Genomic DNA, 23,323 nt, shown 5'->3' with positions numbered 1-23,323 from the left:
CCAACAACAGAAAAATGGATAAACAAAATATGGTATGTACTTAACAGTGGAATATTATGCAGTCTTTAAAAAGAAGGAAATCTGTCATGTGTTACAACATGGATGAACCCTGAGGACATCATGCTAAATGAAACAAGCCAGTCACAAAAGAACAAATACTGTATGATTTGACTCAAAAGTCTAAGGGAGTCAAAATCATAGAAACAGAGTAGAAAATTGTTTGCCAATGGCTCAGAAGAGAAGGGAAGGGGAAATTAGTGTTTAATGGGAATAGAGTTTCAGCTTTGAAAGATGAAAAAATTCTAGAGATCTGTTATACAACAACGTGAATATACTTAACACTACTGCACTTTATATGTAAAAATGGTTAAGACAGTAAATTTAATGTTGCATGTTTTTAACACACACATGCACACACACACACAGAGAATTAGCTGTGCAAAGTATAGTTTCTAAAAAAGTACAAGTCAAATGTGTAAATGAGCAAATCTTCTAATTGTGTTCTAATATATGTAATTCTGGAGTTGGTAATTCTATTATAATTCACATCTGATTGGTCAAGTCTTTATGGCCCATGAGTAGCATGGTACTGAGAAATTATATATTAATTACTAGACAAATATTTTAGGGGTTTATGCTAAATTTATCATTGTCCTTAAAAAGAGAGCTTTGGTTTGTAGGGACAAAATTTAGTGGCAGATGAAACTAAAGTGAGAATGATTTTTCACATCTTGGTGTGACAATCCCAGTTGGTTCCTGGGTGAACTTCATTCTGTTTTGCCTGACATCAAGATTTCAATGTACATGGCTCATTAGTACTTGGAGGCATTTCTATAATGGCAATTTATTACACTTTCAGGTGACAGAATCTGTCCTTTGAAGAATTGCTTTCTGACCTCCTCCTCTTTCAACCCACAACACCTGCCAAATGAAGTGGCCTGCTCTCTTTTCCTGTCCCCATGCTGACACTGGAAGTTTTTGTGTGCAGGAGAGCAGGGCTGAAAAGCTTTGGCAGGAAGGTTTTTGCAGCAGTCTGCCTGTCGAACTGCATGGATCAACAATTTCTCAATTAGAAGAAGATAGACAAGAAGATAAAGTAGGTGGTGGCTGTAAAGCTTCAAGCAGCAGCTGAGGAAGATTTTGAGAACATCTGGTCGGAATCTATTTCTTTTTAGGTAAGCATTCCTTTTTACAACCAGCATCATAAAGCATGAAATTGGCTTACCCCGCCTCCTCCTAACAAGGGAGAAGCTGGTTAGATTTATTACTCCTTTGATACAGGTCTGGAGAGAGTGGGGTAGCATGTGGCATTCCCACTGGAGGTCCCCCCCAACCCCAATCCTTTGGATGCCTCTCAGAGAGAACATTTGTCTGCTATATCAAATTTATTTTTAAAAACCTGTCCAGGTTGTCAGTGTAAGAGATCATTCACAGAAATGAAACCCAATTCACGATATTTCTCTCCCCATCCCCACATGAAATTTACGTCCGAGCAAGGGATGCCATCAATACAAAACTTTTCTCTCTTAATTTTAAAAATTGGTTCTTTGTGTATGTGGCTCATTCTCTTGCTTTGTCATTTTAAAATGTCTTTCACTTCGGGCAATAAATACTGATTGAATTGTTTTGTCTGTATCTGGCTTCATTTTTTGTGTTCACAGCATCCCCAAACCACCAAAATGCATTGTTCTTTTAATATGTAAGGCTGTAACTAACAGGTTTCATAATGCACCCCTTTTTTTAGAGAATAGCATAGTCAACCAATCAAACCAAATCACAAATTATTTAAATTGTGTGAATAGATTGCAAAAGGAGAAGTGAGTTCAAATTAGGGTCTTCTAGTTCATGGAAAATTTTAAATCCTTATACTAGAAGAGTATGTTTCATTTACTAATAATTGCTTACATGGCATTGTGTTTCTAATATCATCCATGCTAGAATAATTTGAAATCAACCTTACTTTATGACATATACACAAATATATTTAATACACATATTTAGCCTGTCTCATCCAAAGTGCTTTAAAAGTTCATCTATAATAAACATGCTTTAAACTAACGTACATAAAAGGAAATTTTTCTGACTTGGGATTTTCAGTTTACTGATTCACTTGCCTTGCACCCAAACTAAACATGCCCTTTACTAAACAACCATGCAGTCAGGTAATTTGTATAGATTCCTGTATTTCCCCCATTATTTTTTAGCTCTTAAAATAGCTCTTAGTTTCAGCTGTGGCTTACATAAAATTTAGCCTCATAATAAAGAAGGTCTATTATTTATGCAAGGCTTTCTGTAATATAAAGAAAGAAAATGATTAGGAACTTTTTACACTCCAGGAGGGAATGAGATTAGTTGAAGATAGAGCCCTGCAGAGTTAAAACTAGTCAAGAAGCAAAGAAAGGTTTAGCAAATCACAGGAATTTCCACGTACAGCTCATCTATATTGTCATCTTCAGGTATGCTATACATTTTCATTAAAACAATTAAAATCAAACTGGATTGAAATAACCTGGAGTCTTTAGGTTTCATCCAAAAGACCAACTAGAAATTGAATTAAAGGAAAGGATTAATCTTTTCACCTCTCCTTACTTATCCAGAAGGGAGGAAAACAGCCCCATCTTATGAAGTCACTACACTCAGTTCAGGAGTCACCATTACTGTGAACAAAGTTTCTTTTTCTAACTTTCTACCCCACCTGCCCTTTGGTCATTTCACTGTTCATTTAGCACCTCACTAGAAAAGGGAGAGGAAAAAGAAGAGGAGGTGAAATTAAGCATTCAACTTTGTTACTTGGTAACAAAGGTGACAAAGAGGTTCAGGAGAAGTTAAGAGTTAAAAATAGATGTTAAAATTATCAATGTGTTTCAAGGACTCATGCTGGGCATGCCATTATCAGAACTAATTAAGAGTTAGCCGAGTGACAATGCATTTCTGTGACAGATGTCAGCACTGTCCCCAAGTCCACTCTCTCTGCGACTAGACAAAGTCTGGTCCCTGTATAACCAGTATTTAGGGAAAAAAGAAAAAAGAAAAAAAAAAAAAGAAAGAATCCCTGTTTTATAAAATAAGGGGTTCAAATAACGATTTCTACTGTGCAAATGGCTTCAAAATTGTGTTTGTTAAAGATGTATGTTGAAAGATAGATAGCATCTAGTTGTATATTTATCATTTTCACTTTAAGTTAAACTTCAATTAAAAAAGTGAAAAATAAAAGTATGTCCAGGAGAAACAAAAGACGCTGCAGGGTGGTATGAATTCCAACTCCACAAATCAAGGAGGGCAAAGTCACAGAATGTGAAATAATTCAGGAGTGGTATGGTTCTATCACACCCTCAACTTTTTCTTTCTTTTCATAGAAACCCCAGAAGTTTGCCCCTCAGTCTCTCGGGTAAATGCCCAATTGCTTCTTTAGCTGCAGAAAAGGCAGAAAGAAAAGAAAGGAGAACAAAGGCTCAGAAGACTGACTCTAAGAGCCAGACGGTTAATTCAACTGTGAAGTGCAGAGGGGAGACCAAAAGACCATTTGGGGAAGATCACTTTAGGGCTTCTAGGACTGAGGAAATCAGGTGGTACCACTTTAAATGTGTAACTATGAGTGAGTCATTGGAGAGCCACTTTCCGTAAGTTTGGGAATCAAAGAAAAAAGTTGCCCCGCTGCAGATTATTCCATTCCCTGCAGGGCTAAACTGCAGATTATGGCTTCGGAGCCGGGCTGTCCTTATTAGAGGGCACAATGCACCATAGATTTTTATTTTCACGAAAAAGACTCCAGAGGTTTGTGGCCTTCCAGACAGCAGCTGGCGCCGGGCAGAGGCATCGCTTCGGGCCGGAGCTGCTGGCGACCGCGCGACGCTTGGCTGTGCGTCCCAGGCAGTCGGGCCAGCGCCGCAGCCACAGCCTCGCGTTCCGAGCAGACGCTGTTCCCTTCTGGAAGGGCTCTGGGGGCTCGCGACTGACTGCTCCTCAGCAAACTAGAGGGAAGAGGAGCTGGTTTGAAGGAAAGGAGGAAGTAGATTTGGAAAAGGATTGGCTCCTCCTTATAACTGATGTCTGAAGGGGGTGAGATAGATGGTGGCCAAATAAATGGAAGGGAGAGGATCCCATTTGGAGTAACGAGGATTTCTGGATGAGCCGACGATGTGTCCTGCAACTGTCGAGTTGGCAGGAGATTTGACTCTATCAACTGCTGTTTGGTTCCCACTTCAAACGCACCTCCCCCCAGCTTGTGTTCTGACCGACTCCGGAGACTTGGGTTGGGTGCGAGCAGAGCAAGAAAGAATCAAAAGTCAGCCTTCCTTTGGTCTCTGCTTGTGGCAGATGCACAGCTGGCTTGGTTCTGAGCAGGTTGGTGTCTGAGGGGAAGCCAGAGCTGCTTCGCCTCTTTGGAGGGTTTGGGTATGTGTGGTGGGGGTGGGGGTGGGGGTGGGTAGGAAGTGGTGGGGAGCAGAGTTGGGCGGGAGGATTGAGCAGAGCCCCCTACGTCGCGTCTCAGATGCCCTTCCAGCCCCCAGTGTCCAGCCACTGCCTCACCGCCTCCGGGCCGCTTGTGGAGAGGAGGGGTGAGGAGGGCGCGGGGGTGGGGGGCGCCCAGCAGCGCCAGCCCGTGGTGGCGGCGGGGCTGTCTCTTTAAGCGCTCCAGAGGGGCCGGGCCCGGAGGGCTGCGAGCGCGTTTCCATGGCACCAAGGCTGCGGGGGCTGCGGGGCCGTGGGGATCGCAGGTTTCCAGTCGCTCCCGGCGGAGCAAGGGTGCGCATCTCGCCGGCCCAGGCGCCTCGGGGGCTGGCCCGGCCTCAGCGCCCGAGCTCTCCCAGTCGGCGGTGCTGCCTAGTGGGGCAGAGCTGCTGCCGCGCCCTGCGCAGGGAGACGCACCTCGCCGGCCCCGCGAGCCCCGCACACCAACTTCTGTCCGGCGAGCTCAACTTCTGTGCCGGGCTCGGACTCGCGGAGCCCGAGTGGCGCTCGGCGCGCAGCCGGGGTGGCGGCTGATGCCGCTCCGCCCCGCGGAGATGACCTGGCGACTGTAGCTCTGGTGCTTCTGCGCCTGGGTGGCCGCCGGCTGGCCGCCAGGCAGCGCCCTTCAGCTCCGGCCGAGCATGTAAGTGGTACCCGCGCGCTCCGTGACGCGTGGGGAGAGCCGGCCCTGTGCGCCTCCTCCCACCGCGGACTTGCTGCGGCCCCTGCGACCCGAGCCGTTCCCTCCGGGAAGGGGTGCAGGGCGTGAGCTGCCAGCGGGCAGCGGGCGGGGTCCGTGGGCTGTCCCAGACCGAGCGCGGCGAGAGCGCGGTCCTCAGCGCGTCCTCGGGCAGAGACCGCTATCCAGGGCTGTGTGCTTCCTACCTGACTGATACTTTCTCAGCTGCTGACAGAATTTCACCACCTCCCACCCCCGCCCGGGGTGCGTGTGTGTGTGTGTGTGTGTGTGCGCGCGCGCGCGTGTGTGTGTGTAAGAGAGAGAGTTAATTTCCTGTTTGGAAGAGTAATTGACTAATTACAAGTTCCACTTTCTGAAAGGGTTTTGAAAGAAATCATGTTGAACAGAGAGTTTCTTGACATGTTCTTTCTAGAGACCAATGGTCTATATCTATCTATCATTTATTATTATTATTATTTTCTGGAGAAATATCTCATAGTCCGGAGGAGTGGGTTATTCCACAGGTTTGATGAGAGGCGAATCCTGCCCGGCTCATTTGCCGAAGTGAGGAGCTGGGGAGGCGAGTATGTCAAGGGCTGAATGCGCGGCCACTTAGATGCTAACCCGGTTAGGAGAGAACTACAGAATGGGGAGATGACAGAAACGCATCCTCTGAGGATGGGGCATGGTTTTATTTCCAGATTAGAAGTGATGAACGCTAGGAGATACTCATTCTTGGTCACTGTGTCAAGCATAGCGAGAAGCTCAGGGGAAGTCTGAATGTTTACCAATTGCTGGGTCGCCTTGACTGCCTGAAGAAGTTTGCACTGAATTCTGTAGCATCAGGGGGATCATCCCCTAACTGTCTGAGACAGAAGCCAAATCTAATTCGGCTTTTCCTTTCTGCTCTTGAGCGGTTATGAATAGACGCCAGAGGATTTTGAACATTTAAATGTGTATGCTACTTCTTTGCTTCATCTTTGATTTTCTGAAATGTGAATGCTTCATAACGGAAAAATGGTTTATATAAGTACACAAAGCCATCTATACCTTTCTGGGTCTTGACTTTTTATTGTCAGAAAAATACTATTTTTGGATTCACTTTCTATTTCCCTATTTCATCCTTCTCATGTGAGATTCAATTTGCTACCTGGTTACTGCAAATGTCACTAACTATAAATCTTGAGACATGGCCAGGGTGCAGTGACATCGTAGAACTTCTTTCCTACATAGTTTGTAAATACATTTTTGGCAGAAATGCAAGGAGTTTCTGGGTAGGTGATTTCTCTTACATTGATAAGATGTATCTTGTTTATTTGAAGAGAAGGTTGATTTAAGCTTTTCCTCTCCAGTTTATCTCAGAAAACACATCTTACTTTGGGTAGCTTGTGTGTGTGCATAAGCCTCCATTTCTTAGACACTGCTTTTTAGCAAGCTTGCTGGCTAGCCATGCTCTTACCTTTATCAGTGCTGTTATTAAAGTGGACCCTAGCTGGCTTATAGGTATCTACCCATGCACATGAGACAGAATAATCCCTTTGGGGGGCACTGAGAAATAACAGAAATACCACGACACTTTTTATGTTGCTTAGCTGTTTTACCTTTTTTTTAGTATTGATACTTTTGTTGAAAAGGCTAGAAGGATGACATTGCATTTTTTTAAAGGACACTGCTACTGTAGCTCATTTATCAGGTGACATGAGATTGGATATTAAAACCAATATAAATTCTTGGGTGTTTAATAGAGATGCTGTTTCTGGGAGTTATTGAGATCACTCTGATGACTTGTAGTACTTTCTGAAAACTGGATGGGAAGAATCCAATCAAATTTTTATTTAGTCTTCCCTGGTATTAGAGTTAATGGTTTCTTCAGCAGAAACCATGTTGGAATTTAGTGCTCGGTTTTTACAGATGCCTTTGCAATTGTTGTAGGCATGCAGAATCCAACCAGGTATAGCACTTGGCTTCCACACACCTGTCTATCTATTAAATTGAAGAGAATTCTTCCTGAGATTTTTATTGACCTCTGAAATCCATTATTGGTGAGAGTAGGCTTCTAATGAGGTGGGGACCACTAATGAGAATGCATCATCCTGCTGACTGGCACTTATAGGTCATTAACACAGGTAAAAGTTTCATGCAGCTGATATTGCACTTGAGCAGATTTTGGAGCTGGGGTGACACTGAAAAGAGAAAATGACTGTGCAGCTAAATAATGGCGTGCCTGAATGTAATGCATTGTATTTATGGTACATTCCTCCACAGGTAAGCTCCTTTCCAAAGGAAATTTTATTAACGAGGCAAAACATGTATGGCATCCAGGTCCTCCAACTCTCATGATAATTGATCTGTCTGATGACCTTATCTTATCACATTTAGGAAACCTTGTATAACTAAGGTTAGACAAATTGATAAAATCCGTATTCCACAGAGTGCCTCAGTACCTATTATGCCTGTTGACATTGGAAATCACAGGTAATTAATGCTTAACCTGTTTGAATTCTTAACTTAGAAGCCAGGCAAATTTCTAACTACTTTGTTTGTATTATTTTATTCTATCCTGGAAATAGCCCTACAAGGTATGCCCTATTTTCGTCTCCATTTATGATGAAGAAAGAGACACAGTAATGTTAGGTTCATACTCCAGGAATTCACAAGATTTGGATCCAAGCAGTTTGAATTCCCGTGCCAGAGTTCTTAAAAAATACAGTCCCTTTCAGAGCACTCAGGCCCAGCTTGTGTTTCTAAGAAGTTCTTTGTAATCACTGCCTGGGGTTCTCAGTGGGAGTGTGGTTGGTACCTTCTACCTAGTGTTATTAAGGAACCTGTGGGGCTTTTTGGATGGATGTGGAAGGTGCAAGTTTCTATTGGCATTTGGTACTAGGTATGGAGGTGGGTTGGGGTGCTAATTGTCCTGTAGTGGCTAAGATCATTCGTCACAAGGAACATGTGATTTCTCTCCTCCTCACTGAGTCTTTTCATAAGAAATTATCCTGCTGTCTCATGGCTGTAGGTATTTAAGTATTAAAATGATGGGCTAGGCTTCAACTGGGAATTGTGGACTGAGGAAAGCTATCCTTGGCAAGTACATTATGAATTGGAGGGTTGTAACTGGTGATGGCATTTTGATAAAGGGATATTGAAGAGTTTACTTATGTTAATGGTACTCTGCAAATATTTTCTAAAGGATTAAATAGACAAAAATAAACTCCACTCCAGATCTTTGAGACATCAAAGGAAATTGACTGGCTGTAACGCACTCTATTAAAATTTATCCTTTCTAACGCTCTCTTGTAAACACTTGCATAATTATTGTATACGACATGATGGAAGTAGTAAGCTTGGGTGTGCAGCAGATAGATACCATGCAGGCCGAAGTATATAAAGGCTGATCCAGTCGCTGAAGTTCCTGGGACTTGAGATAGAGCCAAGTAGAGAAGGCTATGTGACACTTGGGGGGAGTTTTAAAAAGGTGTGGCCACTTGGTGACTCAGCAGTCACCTACACTGTTTAGGACATCTCACAGCCAGCCATTCCCTGCCGCAGGTATCCATCCAATACAGGTTGACGTACAAATCCAAAATGTGCCTGATGTGATACAATTTACCCACCCAACTGCAGCCCCAACACATGCATACGGAGCTGTTTCACCCCAGCCTTCTATAGCTGATGAGAAACGTGTCATCAGAGTGGCAGAGGTTTAGATTTTTGAAGAATTGATGCATTTAGAAGTAGAAAAAAGTACAATGCTGTAATAAACTGTAATAATCCAGAATTGTGAAGGGGAATTGACAGAGTTGTTTCTTGCACCACACACCACGTTGGAATTTGTTTCGTTTTTTCCTTCTGATAAAGCAAGAGATTGAGCCAGTAAGAGATGTCTGGGGCTAGTAATAGTCTACTTTTAAATTTATAAATAATTTAACATAGCCTATGGTCTGTCATTTACTCAGTGTACACAAGTTCAAAAATGTTTTTCTTTCTCGTGAGGTCAGCCACACTGAGTGAGTGTAAAGCCAAGTGGAGAAGGCTGTGTGCTCTCTCTATGGGCAAAGCTTTATTTCCAGCAGTTTGTGTTTATAAATATCTTTAATGCTAACAGCGATCATCTGAAGTAGATCATACTGTCATCTCTGTTTTCCAGACGAGGACACTGAGGCAGAGAGAGAGAGGTTAAGTAACTTGCCTGAAGTTTCATAGTTGAGATGTGGTGGGATGGGCTTTGGAGTGTTCTGTCTAACTCCAGAGCCTTGTTCCTCAACACTCTTTCCTGTGCTGGTCCCTCTGCCCTTGACCTCTCCTTCCTCGGTTCTCAAATTACCAGCCTCCCTGGTCCTCCTACTGTATTCAGCAATAGCTTACTCTTTCTCCTGTTGCCCCAAGTGGCCCTAAACTTCACCTCTGCCGTGTAGTTTTAGCAGTCAGCGTTAACCCGTACTGTATTGATGACATTGACCTGATATTATTTAATAGATAATACTTTGTCAGGCTCTGTGTCGTCAGCTTCAGTATATCTTTTTTATGCATCTTTACTTCTTTCTTACGTATCTCATGGGAAGAATTTTGCACTTTTTTTCAAAGTAATCCCTTCCCTATATGTTCCACATTCCATCTTAAATTCTTTTCTCTATTAATCATCTCTTTTTTGTATTGCCAACTCTTTTCTATTATTTTTCCCTTTTCCCCCCATGTGTCCAAGTCTCCCTTTCTGTGTCTCTCTCCTTTCCATGTTTGTGATCTGTCTGTGTCCATATGTGGATCTGTCTTGACCTTGCTTCTTTTCTCCTTCACCTTCAGTTTCTCAAGAACAGCTCTTTGATGCTTGTCAGTGACCTTATCACTGATCATTGAACCCACTGCAGTCTGGCCTCCTCTGCTAAAATTCCTTCTCAGAGGCTGCCTTTTTTTCAGAGCTCACCCCACTCTCATTTTTCTGTAGCATATATATTACTGGCTATTCCTCTTCCCCGCTTCTCTGCTGGTCCTTTTCCTTTGTACACACACTCAGCATCATCTGCAGTTCTTCTTATGCACTGGCGCCTGCTTTCTCTCACCTTCTATCTTTAATTCTCTTCCCATTCTGTATGCTTTACCTGGTTTATCTCTTTCTTTTCATGGGCTTCCATCATATGTTCTATTTTGAGGAAACCCAGATTCGTGCATCCAGCCCTGCTCTCTTCAGAGCCGCAGACTTGCATTTTCAACTATAGAATCATTATCACTCTGGGTCTGAGACTTAGAGTGTCCATAGAGCATCTCTGGTTATCATCGTCTCCCCCAACATTTTCTCCCTCTGTGCTGCTTGCCTCATCTTTGAAATTGTGTATCTGTCACTTTTCTCCCAGTTTACCTTGAGCTTTAGGTGAGATGATCATGAAAAGGCCTTTGAGTATGATGACTGGATAACTTAAAATTAATATTTATATTCCTATCAGGTGCCAAATTCTATAAACACCAGCAATGAAATATCTCTTGAATGAGTTCTCTTTCCTGTTGCCATCACTCAAGCCCAGCCATCTCATTTTGTCTCCTGGACAATTTCAGTTGTTTCTTGGATGGTCTTGTGTTTCCCAATCTCTCCATCCTCTTCATTTTTTATTATATATACAATTTAATTTCTATCAGAGTTTGTTTCTAAAGCAAAGTCCTACTAACCTCATTTCCTTTCTTAAAAACATTGTGCACAGAATAAAGTTCAAGCATCAGAATGTTATTCTTAAATTGCACTTATTAAATGCCAGGAACAATTTAAGGACTTTCCATATTTTAACTTATTTAATCCTCACAACCCTATCAGAAGGTAATATTAGTACTACATTTCATAATAAGGAAATTGAGATCCAGGGAAGTTAAGGTTTTCCAGAGAAATTGCATATATGGGTATGAAGCTCAGGAAAGTTTATGTAGTTAATAATTTTCAAAGCTAGGAATATGAACCTAGTCTGTTTGACGGTAGAATCTGCGCTCATAACTATTACACTGTATTTAAGATTTTATCTTTCTGGTATTATTCAGTTTCATAAACGTTTATTGAGCGATTAAAGTTTTTTTTCCTTTAGCTCCCTTCTCCTTGTCAAGAACTATGAAGTGTATAAGATTTTACTCTATGTGCAGGGTAACAAGTTAGTCTGCCACAGTTCATAGCTGCTTTTGGAAGACATGAGACTCCTGGATCAGAGACAAAGGACTTTCTTAGTCACGTCAAAACAGGTAGCATGAGTTCGGGTTTGCATTGACTCCCCTCCCCTCCCCATATTCCATGTGGCAATCAGGAGGGGCCCAAATGTAGACTGTGCACACAGTGCATCTGTGTCACAGCTGAGGAACCCAGGCTTTAAAAAACTTCTAATATTATAAAAGGGCTGCTGGCAAACTTGCCCAGCTTTTGCCCTTAAAGGGAGATATCATCTTTATTACCCTGCTCAGGAAACAAGTCTGACCTCAGCCCTGGCAGGACATACTCTCCAAATCTTCCAAGGCTGTTTTCTATACAAACATCCTTCTAAAACAAAAGCCATCAAAGCTTCTTCACAAGATATGCAGAAATGAAAGAGGCCTTGAAGAATTGTCCCCCAGTACTCCTAACATTTTCCTTCCCCATTTCAGCAGCATGAACTTTGCAAAAGCGTAAATCTAGTTTTGTTCTCTTTTGTTAAATCCAGCACTTGATTTTCCAGTTCTTTTTCAATAGATGGGAAGACTCTGGAACTAGATGAACACAGAGGTTTAATGAGCTGACTCATGGGGCTCTGTTCAAATCCCAAGTATCTGTCTTTTCTCCACTGAAGCTAAAGTCAGATCACTAACCTAGTTGCTTCATATGTAGCTGATTTCTTTTCTTGTTACTTCCATTTGACAAATATTTATTCAACGTCAAGTACTTTGCTGGGCTTTGGGGATACAGACAGGAAAGGGTGATCCCCTGTCCTTGAGCAACTCAAAGACTTAGGGGGAGATCAAAGAACAGACCAGAGCCTAGTCAAGCAAAAGTTGGCAGAGGTGTCACCTGGCTGGAGGGAAGAAAGAAACCAAGGGCTCAATGTAGGTTTTTAAGTTAATTTTTCTTAGCTGATTCACTGAGTAGAGATTGGGTGGATGGTAAAGGTGGTGTTGGTGATGGTGTGTTCTGGTTTGTGAGAAGAGCATGTACAAGTAGAAGGAGGTGAGATCTCTCCTTTAAAAAAAGAAAACCCATAAATCATTTTCTTAATGGTATGTCTGGAGGGAAGAATATGAAAGGAGTTGCAGTGGAGGATGAGTTTAGGGCAGCCGTGAGGGGATAGTTCAGGAAGGGTCTTACATATCAAGTTGAGAACCATTGACTTTACAGGGGACCAAGGAGGAGTCAGGAAGTGACTGACTAAAAGCAGGGGAGGGACCTAATCAGATCTGTGTTTATTGACTGAAGAGTGGGCTGGAGAGGGAAGAAGCCAGCAGTGAGGAGCCCAATCAGGAGGTTCCTTCAGTAGCAGAGGAGCAGTGACACGAGTCTTACAAACAAACGAAATGGTGGTAGTGATGAAACGGAGGAACAGATTCCGAAGATTACAACCAGGAAGAGTTGATGAATGTGTGGAAGCGAGGGTGTGAGAGGGAAAGGCTTGAGGCGGCCTCTGGGTAATGGAGAAAATCAGAAACTTAGGAGAGGGAGGAGTTTGAAGGGAGAGGAGGGCAGGTTCAGCGGTGACCATGTGGGCACTTAGGTGTCTGTGGGACCTCAGGTGGCAATGTTCTGGGGATGCTCCACAGAGGGGTCTGAGGCCGGGAGAGTGGTCTGCGCTAGGGCTGTATGTGGGCAATGAAGTGACAGGTGACAAGCACGTATAAAAAGTGAGAAGAAAAGATTACTGAGGAAGAAAACTCGGGGAATTTTAATATAGGAGAGGAGGACAGATGAAAAAGGAACCAAGGAGATTAAGAAACTGAGAAGGAAGGAGAGGGTGTATGTGCCAGGGAAGGTCTCAGGGATGTAAAATAAAAGAGGAAAATGGAGGGTGTCGCTACTGAAAAGTAATTGACTTGGAGTTACCCAAACAAACCCGATGGGAAGAACTGTGTTTCAGTCAAGCACTTAACTCTGGCAGCCATCACTTTGGTCATGGTGACAAGAAGTGGAAACTCCTGGAGAGTCTGCGTTCTTGCCTGACGAAACATTTACTCTGTATCCACCATCATTCTCAGTCTCATTATTCCCATTGCGGGAAATGACAGGAGAAAGGACTTCCTGCTGTCCTACTCCAGCAGAGCTAATTACAAATGGGACACAATTTAAGATCAACTCATAACACCCAAGGCAGTTTCCTTGATTCTGCAGAGATTGTAAAGATGGGTCAGATAAAGTCTTCACCCCTAAGGAACTTCTAAAACTGTGTTCTTTGTTGTAGGATAGTTAAGTGCCAGAAAGGACTTAGACCAAAATATTACTGTAAGGAAGGGGAAACCAAATTCACGAGAGGAAATCTTGGAAAGCTTCATGGAAGTGGTGGCATAGGAAGGTGAGGTAGGATTCGGAGCAGAAGAGCGTTCATTCCAGGGAGGGAACAGAGCACGGTAAGGCCTTAGAGGTTGTTGGAAGGGCAGAGTATCTTCCGGGGGTGATACACACTGTGGGTGGATGGTATTGCCATCAGTGCCCCCATGCACTTGCTGCTCTGTCCTCACCAGGGTACCCCAGGGACCCCCAGATGCACGCTATATTTTCCTTTACTCTCAGTGAACTTCCTGCCTCCTTCATCTCTTCCAGGCTAATCTCAATGACCCAGCACAAAAGTCATCTATTTCACAGATAGTCCCAGGTCCCTCAGATAGGATGAATTGAATGTATGTCTGTCTCAGCAACCTGAAGTGACATTTGCATTTGTCATAGGTATGTGAAGATCTCTAGTTTCTTTAAACAAATCTGTTTGATAACCATGTGATAATGATGAGGACATGTCTGGAATAAGTAAAGGCTTTTCCAGCCAACTGTTTGAAAAGTCAGCTCCTGGTATATAAATTATGTGGCTTGTCGACTCGTGATCTGGGAAATGTTTTCTGTCACTCTTCAGTGGACAGTTTTCAGTGATGTTAAGTGTTCTTCCTCACTGATATGGTTAATTAAGAATTGACAGTAATTCTGAGCTTTAGTGGTTTTTACTCTTGAGGGAGGAGGTAATCCCAGGAGACTTGAGGCTTGGTTTCTCTGAATTACTAAGAAAACTATTTTCAGAGTCTAGTCTAGTGGATAAGGATCAGGAGAAAGGCAACCTGATTTTGAATTTTTCTTTTCTGGATCTCAAAGTACTAATCTTCATTTGCAGTACTTTTAGATTTTTGTTACACTATAAAGAGTTTGATTTACAGACAGAATTATGTGATAATAGAAGAATAGTCCAATTCAATTGATTCTTTATTTATCGTGGAGTTTAAACAAATTTTGACTATTCCAGCTTACAGAGTCCCAAAGATAAGGAAACTGTTCTTAGCATGAATAAACTGGGAATGTATCTTGACATCAAAAATTTATTTTCTAATGCCTTTCACGGTTTTCTCATGCTGAGAACCACTTCTTATCTTCTGAACTTTTGAACTCTCTCTGTATTGGGATGAGCAAAAATGAACAGGGTTTCCTTTCAGTGGACTGAAATACCTCATGTAAAATAAAACAAGTAGAAACTCAAGACACAGCAATACACACTGGCCAATTATGTGATAACAGAATAGAATTTGTATTGCGCTTTAGGCATGTGATATGCAATACTGAAATGAATTTTGAAATAAGAAACACAATAGGCAGCGGCCATTAGAAGGTATGCCTCGCATCTCTTGTAAAGCACATCTTGCTTGAATTCAACTGACAGTAACAAGTTGGGACCAGGAAACAACTCAGTCAGCATTCTCCTTCCATAAATCTATTTGCAGTAGAAACCCCGTTAACATTTTAATTGTTGCACTGCTGAAGTTGCTTTCAGTGCCACCTTTAAAAGGGCTCAGGTTCGTTAAAATTTAAGCGATCGGGGAGTTTATATTCTAATGACCCTAGTGATGGTTGTACAGGCTCTAAATATATTTGTGGCTCACTGGACAACTGAAAGGTTCTTTGCAGTGGCTGTGTGCTCCCTGTAGGTTCTTGCGTTGCCACATTTCCACCCCACCAGAAAACTCTCCCCGTTTCTCCCTCATCTGAATCCTAGGGTCTCCTGAAGTCCTGTTGAACATTTTCTGTCCATTTTTAATTAAGTGTCCACATTAATTCTACAGCTAGATTTTCATTTCATTGAGGGCAAAGCATACGCCCAATAATTGTTCGTCGAATTTAAACTAGTCACTGATAATCTACCTTCAACCCATGTTTCTGCAGCCCCCTATTGCCCCCACAGATAAAAGAATGTACCCCAAACATGTTATTTATAAGCACTGGGACTTCTTGTCCTGGCTGTGCTACACATTAGCTGGATAAGACTGTCACCTCTCTGGTCTCTAGTTTCTCATTTGTCTGTTAAGACAAATGTTTCAAGAGATGCATGTGCTTCAAGGATTAACCAGCTTTAAAATACGTCCCTAATGTGACTTGTTATATATAATTATTTAACATTGGCAATTTAAATGTAGGGAAATGTCTGCCCAAGACGTTTTTTCTGTTTGACTTTAGTCAGTGTTAAGTCCTCCCTGATAAGATATAGTTAAAGATCATTTTTCCCTGAAGAATGTTTCTGGTTGATAATAATGAAATACTCTCATTTGCTTTTAGAGATAAAATATTTGATTTTCTAAGGGAAACTGAGATGGAGACATATAAAGACGGACACCAAAATGATCCCCTACACCATCAAGGTGCATTAAAAACCATGAAGATCCAAGATCATCTCACTGTAAATTGCTCCTTGGGGTGCTAAGGATCTATTCTTCATCCTGGGATTTGGTAGTGATATTAGGATACACATTATTCAACAACAGTGATAACTGGAAGCATGTGTTCACTTATCCTTTCTACCATGTGACTTGTGTGTGTTTATAAACCTGAAGAATGAGGTGAACTGTGTGGTTGTCAGTTTCTGGAAGTGTCTCCTATGGACTTTGCCCACACTGTATGTTCAGTTTTCTATTTTGCTTTTGAAAAATGGTTTTGGACTCACTGCCAGAAGATTTTGGTCAGTGGTAGTCAATAATGATCAGAGTAGATTTTAAGGAATCTTATGCCAAAACGGTGTCTTTAAAGGCCAAATCTGCACTAGACCTTCTTGAAATCCTTCTGTTTTAGGAGGTGTGTATACTCAGATTCACCAACTCTCTTTTGTCTTGTAATTTTCATAAATGTTATTTCTATTTCCAATAGCATTTTGTCTACATGGTATCAGCACACGAGCTGCCCTTTTTGTGCCTTTAATTATTGACCCATCTTAAATTTGCATAGTAGACTGGTTTACCTGACAGTGTGTGTTCAAGTCAAAAATAGTTTCATAATTTCTTACACGTAATTTTGAAATCCAGAAAAGCTCTAAATGCCAGCAGGTACTTTTTTGTTGTTGTTGTTATTTGTCAAAAACTAATTTTGTGGCAAAACCTACACTGAGCTGATGTGAGTCTAATTAGAGATATTTTAATTCAGTATGAAAATCTGTAAGTTTCTTTGAAGAAATATTAATGTGTTTGGTTAGGGTGTGACTCCAGATGCTTTTAGGCACATATGTACCATATTGCCTTTCTAGGTCTGAAGAATTTTGAACTCCGAAGCAGTTTGGCCCCAAACAATTTAAATACTTCTAACCTGTATTTGTAAATATGATATTTGAAGAACACACCGATTTTCACAGGGTAATTTAAATTTTTAGAAGTTTGCTTATTTGGACAATTCTTTTATAAAATGAGGAGTTGCTTTTAAGCAAAGATGTTTAAGCAAGCCCACCTATTTTGTTTGTTTACATTCTGGATGTTGGTTGGTGTAAAGCAGCCAAGGTTCAGCTTCTTGTGTTCTCCAAAATTAAAAGAGGGCTTTATCGTAATATTAATGGATTTTTTTTTTTTACCTGAAATCCCAACATTTTATAACACATTTTATAACATACCTTGTCCAAAGTGGGAAAAAAAAGTTAGGTTTTGTCATTGAAAAAAATTCCCATTTTAGTAATCAGAAAATAGAGATTAGATAATTCCTTAAGGGGAATGCATGAGAAGAAGTTCTGTTGTCTTTCTTTTAAGCCTGTTGCTTCTCTATGAAAGAAACAGAGTCAGTGATACCCACCGAACAGGATCTCCATGCCAGACAACGTAGCAAGGGCTTTTTATACCATTTCATTTTATTTCATCTGCACAACAAACACTGTGCAATTATACTATGCCTCTAATATTGAGAAATCATTATTTCAGGTTAGCGATAAGGCAGAAAAAATTACCCATTTCTACAATTTAGGTATTGTATTCATTCCAGTTTCATTCTCTGTGCAGTAAGGGTAAAACCTCTTTGGTCCCACTCTTGGTTGCTTTTTATGATGTCTAATTCCAGGGGGTAAACTGGTCTTTTGAAGGCTAAGGTGGTCTGGTTAGGCTCAGTCTGCTGGACGCCCTCGTACCAGATTCAATATTAATAGAAGTAGACTTTGAAGTCTTTCACTCTCCTCTGTCTCATAGACTTGCCTATTTCACTTTTTCTGAAATGTGTTTTGTTTTGTGAAGTCCTTATTTTGACTCCAACAAGCTGTTTTATTTTTTAGAGTGCATTTGTGATAGACTCTGGCTATTAGTTTCCAAGGAGAGTCAACCGAAAAGCCTAACTCACTTTGCTGTAGTCCTGGCATTTCCTGTTAAATATGCTTATGATACTCTCTTTTGTACATGGCATCTGCATGGCCACGTGTTGCATTATTAATGCCCCCCCCCCAAGGCTTTGCTTCTTGCTGTGACTACTTTAATTATCTCGGGGTCTCAGCTCTTCATCTGGTAGCGTAGGTGGGGCAGTTGTGTTTCTGGCGTGACTTTCAAGCATGGCAGGAGAGAGGCCCGTTGGGAAGAAAACAGGGGTCCTCTTAAGGTGGGGTGGAGTCCCTTGGTAGCGAGTTCTGGTCCCCATGGAGATAGGTACTTCAGGAGAGCCTAAGTTCCTGGAAGTAAAGTTAATTCTAAGGGACCCTAGAAGCCCAAGGAAGGCACTTTTACATCTGACAGACTAGCCAAAAATTGAACGTGAAGAAGAGGTAAATAGCCTCACAAAGGAGGAGGGTTACACATGGGCAGGATTGTAAGTGAGGTTTCCTGCCTCTGTTCAGTGTGGCAACCAGAGATAGTAGGGCTTTTGACCTACAGACAAATTAAATGCCACCTGTCAAAGAAGTGAGCTTTACGGCTGATTCTTTGCAGTTGTGTGAGATGGCAAACATGTTTGTGAGGAAGCAGCTTGGAATGGAAGGTCTGAATTAAAATGAATTATTGCTTGAAGGAAAGATAAATGCCTCTTCTGATTGAACCTGAGGCTAGCAGTGAATCTATTACATGAACATATCATCACTGTCTGTTTCACTGTGTACTTTATTTGCCTACGAAATAAAACTTGTTTTCTCTTGAAAACCATCTTTAAAATTTCTGTGTGTTAGCAGAAAAATGGGAAACAGCCTAAATGTCCAACAGTGAGGAAATAGTAAGGTAAATTATGGTATTTCCTTACGATGGAACATTTATGCAGCTATTAAAAACGATGTTTACAAAGAATTTTAATGCTCTATAAAATGCTTATATTATAATATGTCAAAAAAGAAGCAGGATACAAATGTCTGTAACAGCATGATTTTATATATAAATGTACAAATGTAAAGACAATAAGCACAAAAGGAGGGCAATGCATCAGAATGGTTTAATAGTGTTTATCTCTTGGGGGTGAATTATGGATAATTTTTATCCTCTCGTCTACAGTTCTCAGTTTTTGCCAACTTTTCTGTAATGAACATCTATTACTTTTTTCTTAGGAAAGATACTTGAAAAATTCTATTTGCTTCTGAAATAATTTAGTGACTTGACATATATTACTGACCAGAGCCATTGAAGGCAACTTTGTAAGTCTACTGTAGAGGCCACCAGTGCCCCCCAAACTTTTTCTGATAAGAACTGTTATGGTTCATTTGTATTTCATTAGGAACATGTCATTGTGTACGCTCTATCTGGGTTGCTATTAGTTATTCCAGTGATGGTTAAAAAAAAAAAAAAAAAGGTACAGGCAGTGTCCTCTATTTAAAGGCTCTGGGAGCCTCCCAGAGCAGGGGAGAAGATAGCTTTACCACATGGGCTTCAGTCTTGTGGTCTGGCTTCCAGTGAACTGACATAGGCACATTCAGGAACAAGTAGGCCTAAACATTGCTTCTTGGGACCAATAGTGACTCAGCGTTGCAGTCTTGCATTTAATTTACTAGATGTTATTTGTGCTGTGAATTACTAAATACTTTAACAAATTTATCACCTTTTTTTCCTCTGCAAAAGATGAGATTAACCTGACTTAGTTTTTAGGTGACTCTTGCTACTGTAACCAGCTGATTACATGTAGAAATATTTTGCTTACCTAGAACTCAATTTTCTGGCAGCCTGTCTACCTGGGAAACAACTGAGAATCAGAAAGTAAATACTGGTAGTAACGTAAATAACAACAGCTAATCCTTATTGGGTACTTGTTATTGTTTTAAACCCTCATTATCTCATTTAATCTTCACAACAAACATATGCAGTTGTGTTGCTCTCCCTAGCTACAGATGAGAATGCTGAGGCTCAGAAAAGTTGAGTGGCTTGTCCAAGTCACACTGGTCACTCTGGAGCTAGAAGCTAAACTGCATTCCAAAGCTTAAACATACGCTTAACTATTACAGTAAATAAAAAGTGCAAACAGATGTTACAACGCCTCTGTTCAGAAAATGCTAGATTTTACACTTCAAGTTCCCAAGAAAGGATCACTTTATTTTTTAAATGACTTTGGCAGATTTGCAAATAATGTATTTGGAAAAAGGAAAAGGAGACTTCTAGAAGCAGAAGTTGATAGCCAAAAAAGACTGTAGACTAATAGTGAGAGGAGCTGAAAAAAAACTAGAATATATTCCCAAGATCTCTGAAAGTATTCTATTCTGGGTGAGTTAGATAAGGTATCTTGTTCACTTTATTAAGTTTATCAATGAGTAAATATGGAACTCGATGATGGTAGATTTGTCTTGTCAATAAAATGTTAATTTCAATATAGTCCTAATTTTTTTCCTTTTCACAAATCTTATAATTTTATTATGTAATTTATACATTTTATTGTGGAAAGATTAGAATATAGAGATAAGATAACAAAATAAATGCCTCGCCTAATCTCACAACCAGAGATATTCCCGGTTAACATTTTGGAGGAGTTACACGATATAAATACAAATCTAAATCTAAATGTAAATATGTATGTTTATGTTTTAAAAAATGGGACCATGCCTTACTTTTTAAAATTGTCTTCCCTTTCTGTCCTTTGAGCATATTTTTAAATGCCCTTTGATTATAAAATCAAAATATGGATTTTTCTTCCAGAAAGGATAAAAAAAAAAACCCTGAAATATTTATTTGATGCTTTAAGGAAAATGCATATTAATCCAGAAAATTATTTCATATGAATCAATTCATTTCCTAATTATGCTGTATCAGTGAGGCACTGATGTACTGTCGTTATCTTCATGCCGCAGAGCTCTCATTGTTCTCTATGTTTAGATTAAACCTTTGAAAGTAACCTTTTTTTTTGTGGGGTGGGGTAAAGAAAAAAGGATCAATAATGAGGGTGATAATTTAAGAGTGTTTTGAAAGGAAGAGCATATATTCCCTGGCTGGAGCTGATGTGATTTAAAGCCATCTGCTTCTTTCACTTGAAATGCAGTTAGCTTTGTATCCATCAGCCTACTTAATTCAGGGGGAGGGGCAGCACCGCTTTCAAAAGCTGTGTTTCCATTGGCTATTTCGCTTGACAGAGACTTACTGAGCACCTACTTGGTGTGGGTCCCATGTTAGATGCTTATTTAATGCAGAGAGGCACAGGATGTGCTCCTTGTACCCAGAGAAGTCCAGTCTAATAATGAAAAAAACAAATAAAAAGATGATTACCATTCAGTGTGATAGGTACAGGGAGAGAGGTGAGCATACGGGGCTACTGGAGCACTTGGGAAAGGTTCTTTGGGCACAGAGATACCTGCATGGAGAAGTGGATTGAGAGTGAGAAGGTTGGTTACTGGGGTGAAGGAAGGAGGGTGATGAAGTATGTTCAAGTAGAGGGACCGCATGTCTAAAAGATTTGGGAGATGAGAGAGCAAGCATGCTGTGTTTAGGGTCAGGGAATTTAGGATATAAGGTGGAACAAGGCTTGAGAAACGCCCAAGGCCTCTCAAGGAGGCATCGTGTGCCATGCTGAGGAGTTGGAATTTTATCCTGAAGCAATGAGAAGTTGTAGGAAATGTTGTCAGTGGAGTCTTGAGGAGAACAGCTGTGGTTCTGGGAAATCACTCTGGGAGCTGTATGAAGAGGCTCTCAGTTGTGATAAGAAATGATCAGGATCAGAGCAGAGTTGCTGGGGAGAAAGTAGTTGAACTGATGAACTTGCTGGCTGTTGGATGTGGGAGGCAGGGGAGTGGGTGGAAAAAGGGATGATGCCATCATCTCCAGGTTAAGTGAGTGGGTACACGGTGGGTGTCTCCTGCAAGTGAAGAATGCACAGAAGGGAGAAGATTGAGAGGCCAGGTCAAAGATGGTGAGTTTGTTTGGTATTTGTCCAGCAGGCAGGTGGATGTGTGCACCTTGACATAAGAGAAAGCAGTGGACTAGAAGCAATAGATTTGAGGTTGTCTGGGAATACAAGTATGAAACTAGGCAAGGGGGTAGGATCACTCCAGGAAGTATCTGTCGATTCAGAGGGCTTTTTGAGGACCACCTTCCTTGAGAGGATCAACATAGAATAGAAGTTAAGGGCCTGAGCTCTGCTGTCTGGGTTCAAATTCTAGTTCCACCAGTTACTAGGGCAGGTTCCCTATTCTTTCCTTCAATTTCCTAATCCATAATAAGAAGATGACACATATTTCAGTCATGAGATTGTTGTGAACCATAAAATGAGTTAATCTATTAAAGTATATGTAGTAGAGCCGGCTTGTAGTAAAGTTCAATAGATTTAGCTTTACTCTACTTAGATTTTACTTTTACTCTGCTTGGGGGTGGGAGGAGCCCTGTGTGAGTGGCAAGGCATGGTGTTGACCTGCAGTATATGAGATCACTGTAGTAGTTTCTGCGGTAAATCAGAGCACCGTGCAGGGAGCCTCCTGAATGTGAGAAACCCCCTCCACGTTGGCTTGGCTACTCTGTAGTCATGCTGACCAAGCTACTCCCTATGTGACCACCAATAACACCTTTCATTTGAGTACTTTTGTTTTCAAAGGCAGAACAGTGTATTGGAAAGAATGTGAAGCTAGAAATAGAAAACTTATTTGTTTCACTCATTCATTCATTCATTCATTTATTCCTTCAGAACTATTCATTGAGCACCTACTGTGTTCAGACAATATGCTATGGGCTGGAATTACAGTCGGCTCACGAGAGATGGAGTGCCTGGCCCAAAGAGCTGGCTTGCATTCCAGTGAGGGAGACCAGCAATTAAACAAGCAATCAGGCACCCGCAGGGAGAGTAAAGGCCACAGCTCTGTGCAGAGAGGTCAGGGCATCTTCCTGAGGAAGTGATGGCAAGACTGAGCTGGAAGCTAGGTTGGTATTAGGCAGGTGGAGGGAGCAGGGGGAAGAGCTTTCTAGGTAGAGGAAGCAGCTTGTGTGGACACTGTGGAGTTAGGAGAGGGTCTGGCACTTTCCAGGACCTGAGAGAAGTTGGGTTAGGCAACATATGAAAATTCTCTTTCTCCGACTAGTTGAGTGCGGTTGGGCAGCAATAACTCTGATCTTCCATCTCCTGCTGACCAAGGGCAGAAGTGGGAGGAGGATGCCCTGGGAGGCTGCATCCTCAGAGTGTGGACATGAAAATGGGATTTGAGGGAAATGACTGAGAATCATAAGGAGGTTGGATTAGGGTGCAGGGAGAGCAAGGGAGAAACTAGAATCAGGATGGTCTGTGGGAGGTTACCTGCTGATGAGACCATTATGGTGGAAATGTGGATGGAGAAAGGAGTGCTGGAAAAAGACTTTTTGCTAAAAGACACGAGATGCTCGGCTGAACAATTCCTTGGAAATTCC

General features: G+C 41.5%; 1 protein-coding gene and 1 long non-coding RNA gene across 23 annotated transcripts in view; both read left to right on the top strand.

Moving 5' to 3' along the window:
• LOC123616013 (uncharacterized) overlaps positions 1–1,635 on the top strand; it is a 101,100-nt gene extending 99,465 nt beyond the window's left edge. For 8 of the 9 annotated variants that reach the window (XR_012508591.1, XR_012508592.1, XR_012508593.1 and 5 more), the window contains one exon: positions 860–1,635. The gene's annotated coding sequence lies outside the window, so the exon portion shown is untranslated. The remainder of the gene's footprint in view (positions 1–859) is intronic. The other variant, XR_012508597.1, reaches the window with a different exon arrangement.
• A 794-nt stretch (positions 1,636–2,429) lies between these two features.
• Positions 2,430–23,323, top strand: part of LOC105066678 (uncharacterized) — a 522,292-nt gene continuing 501,398 nt past the window's right edge. For 9 of the 14 annotated variants that reach the window (XR_012508551.1, XR_012508561.1, XR_012508557.1 and 6 more), the window contains exon 1: positions 4,457–5,095. This is a non-coding gene — a long non-coding RNA (uncharacterized LOC105066678). Of the gene's footprint in view, positions 4,345–4,450; positions 5,096–23,323 lie in introns of those variants that run through there. The other 5 variants (XR_012508563.1, XR_012508562.1, XR_012508549.1 and 2 more) reach the window with 4 other exon arrangements.

This window comes from Camelus bactrianus, chromosome 1, assembly GCF_048773025.1.
Source record: "Camelus bactrianus isolate YW-2024 breed Bactrian camel chromosome 1, ASM4877302v1, whole genome shotgun sequence".
NCBI classification, from domain to species: domain Eukaryota; kingdom Metazoa; phylum Chordata; class Mammalia; order Artiodactyla; family Camelidae; genus Camelus; species Camelus bactrianus.
The sequence above is the reverse complement of the archived record's forward strand: the minus strand, read 5'-3'. Positions and strand labels throughout refer to the sequence as shown.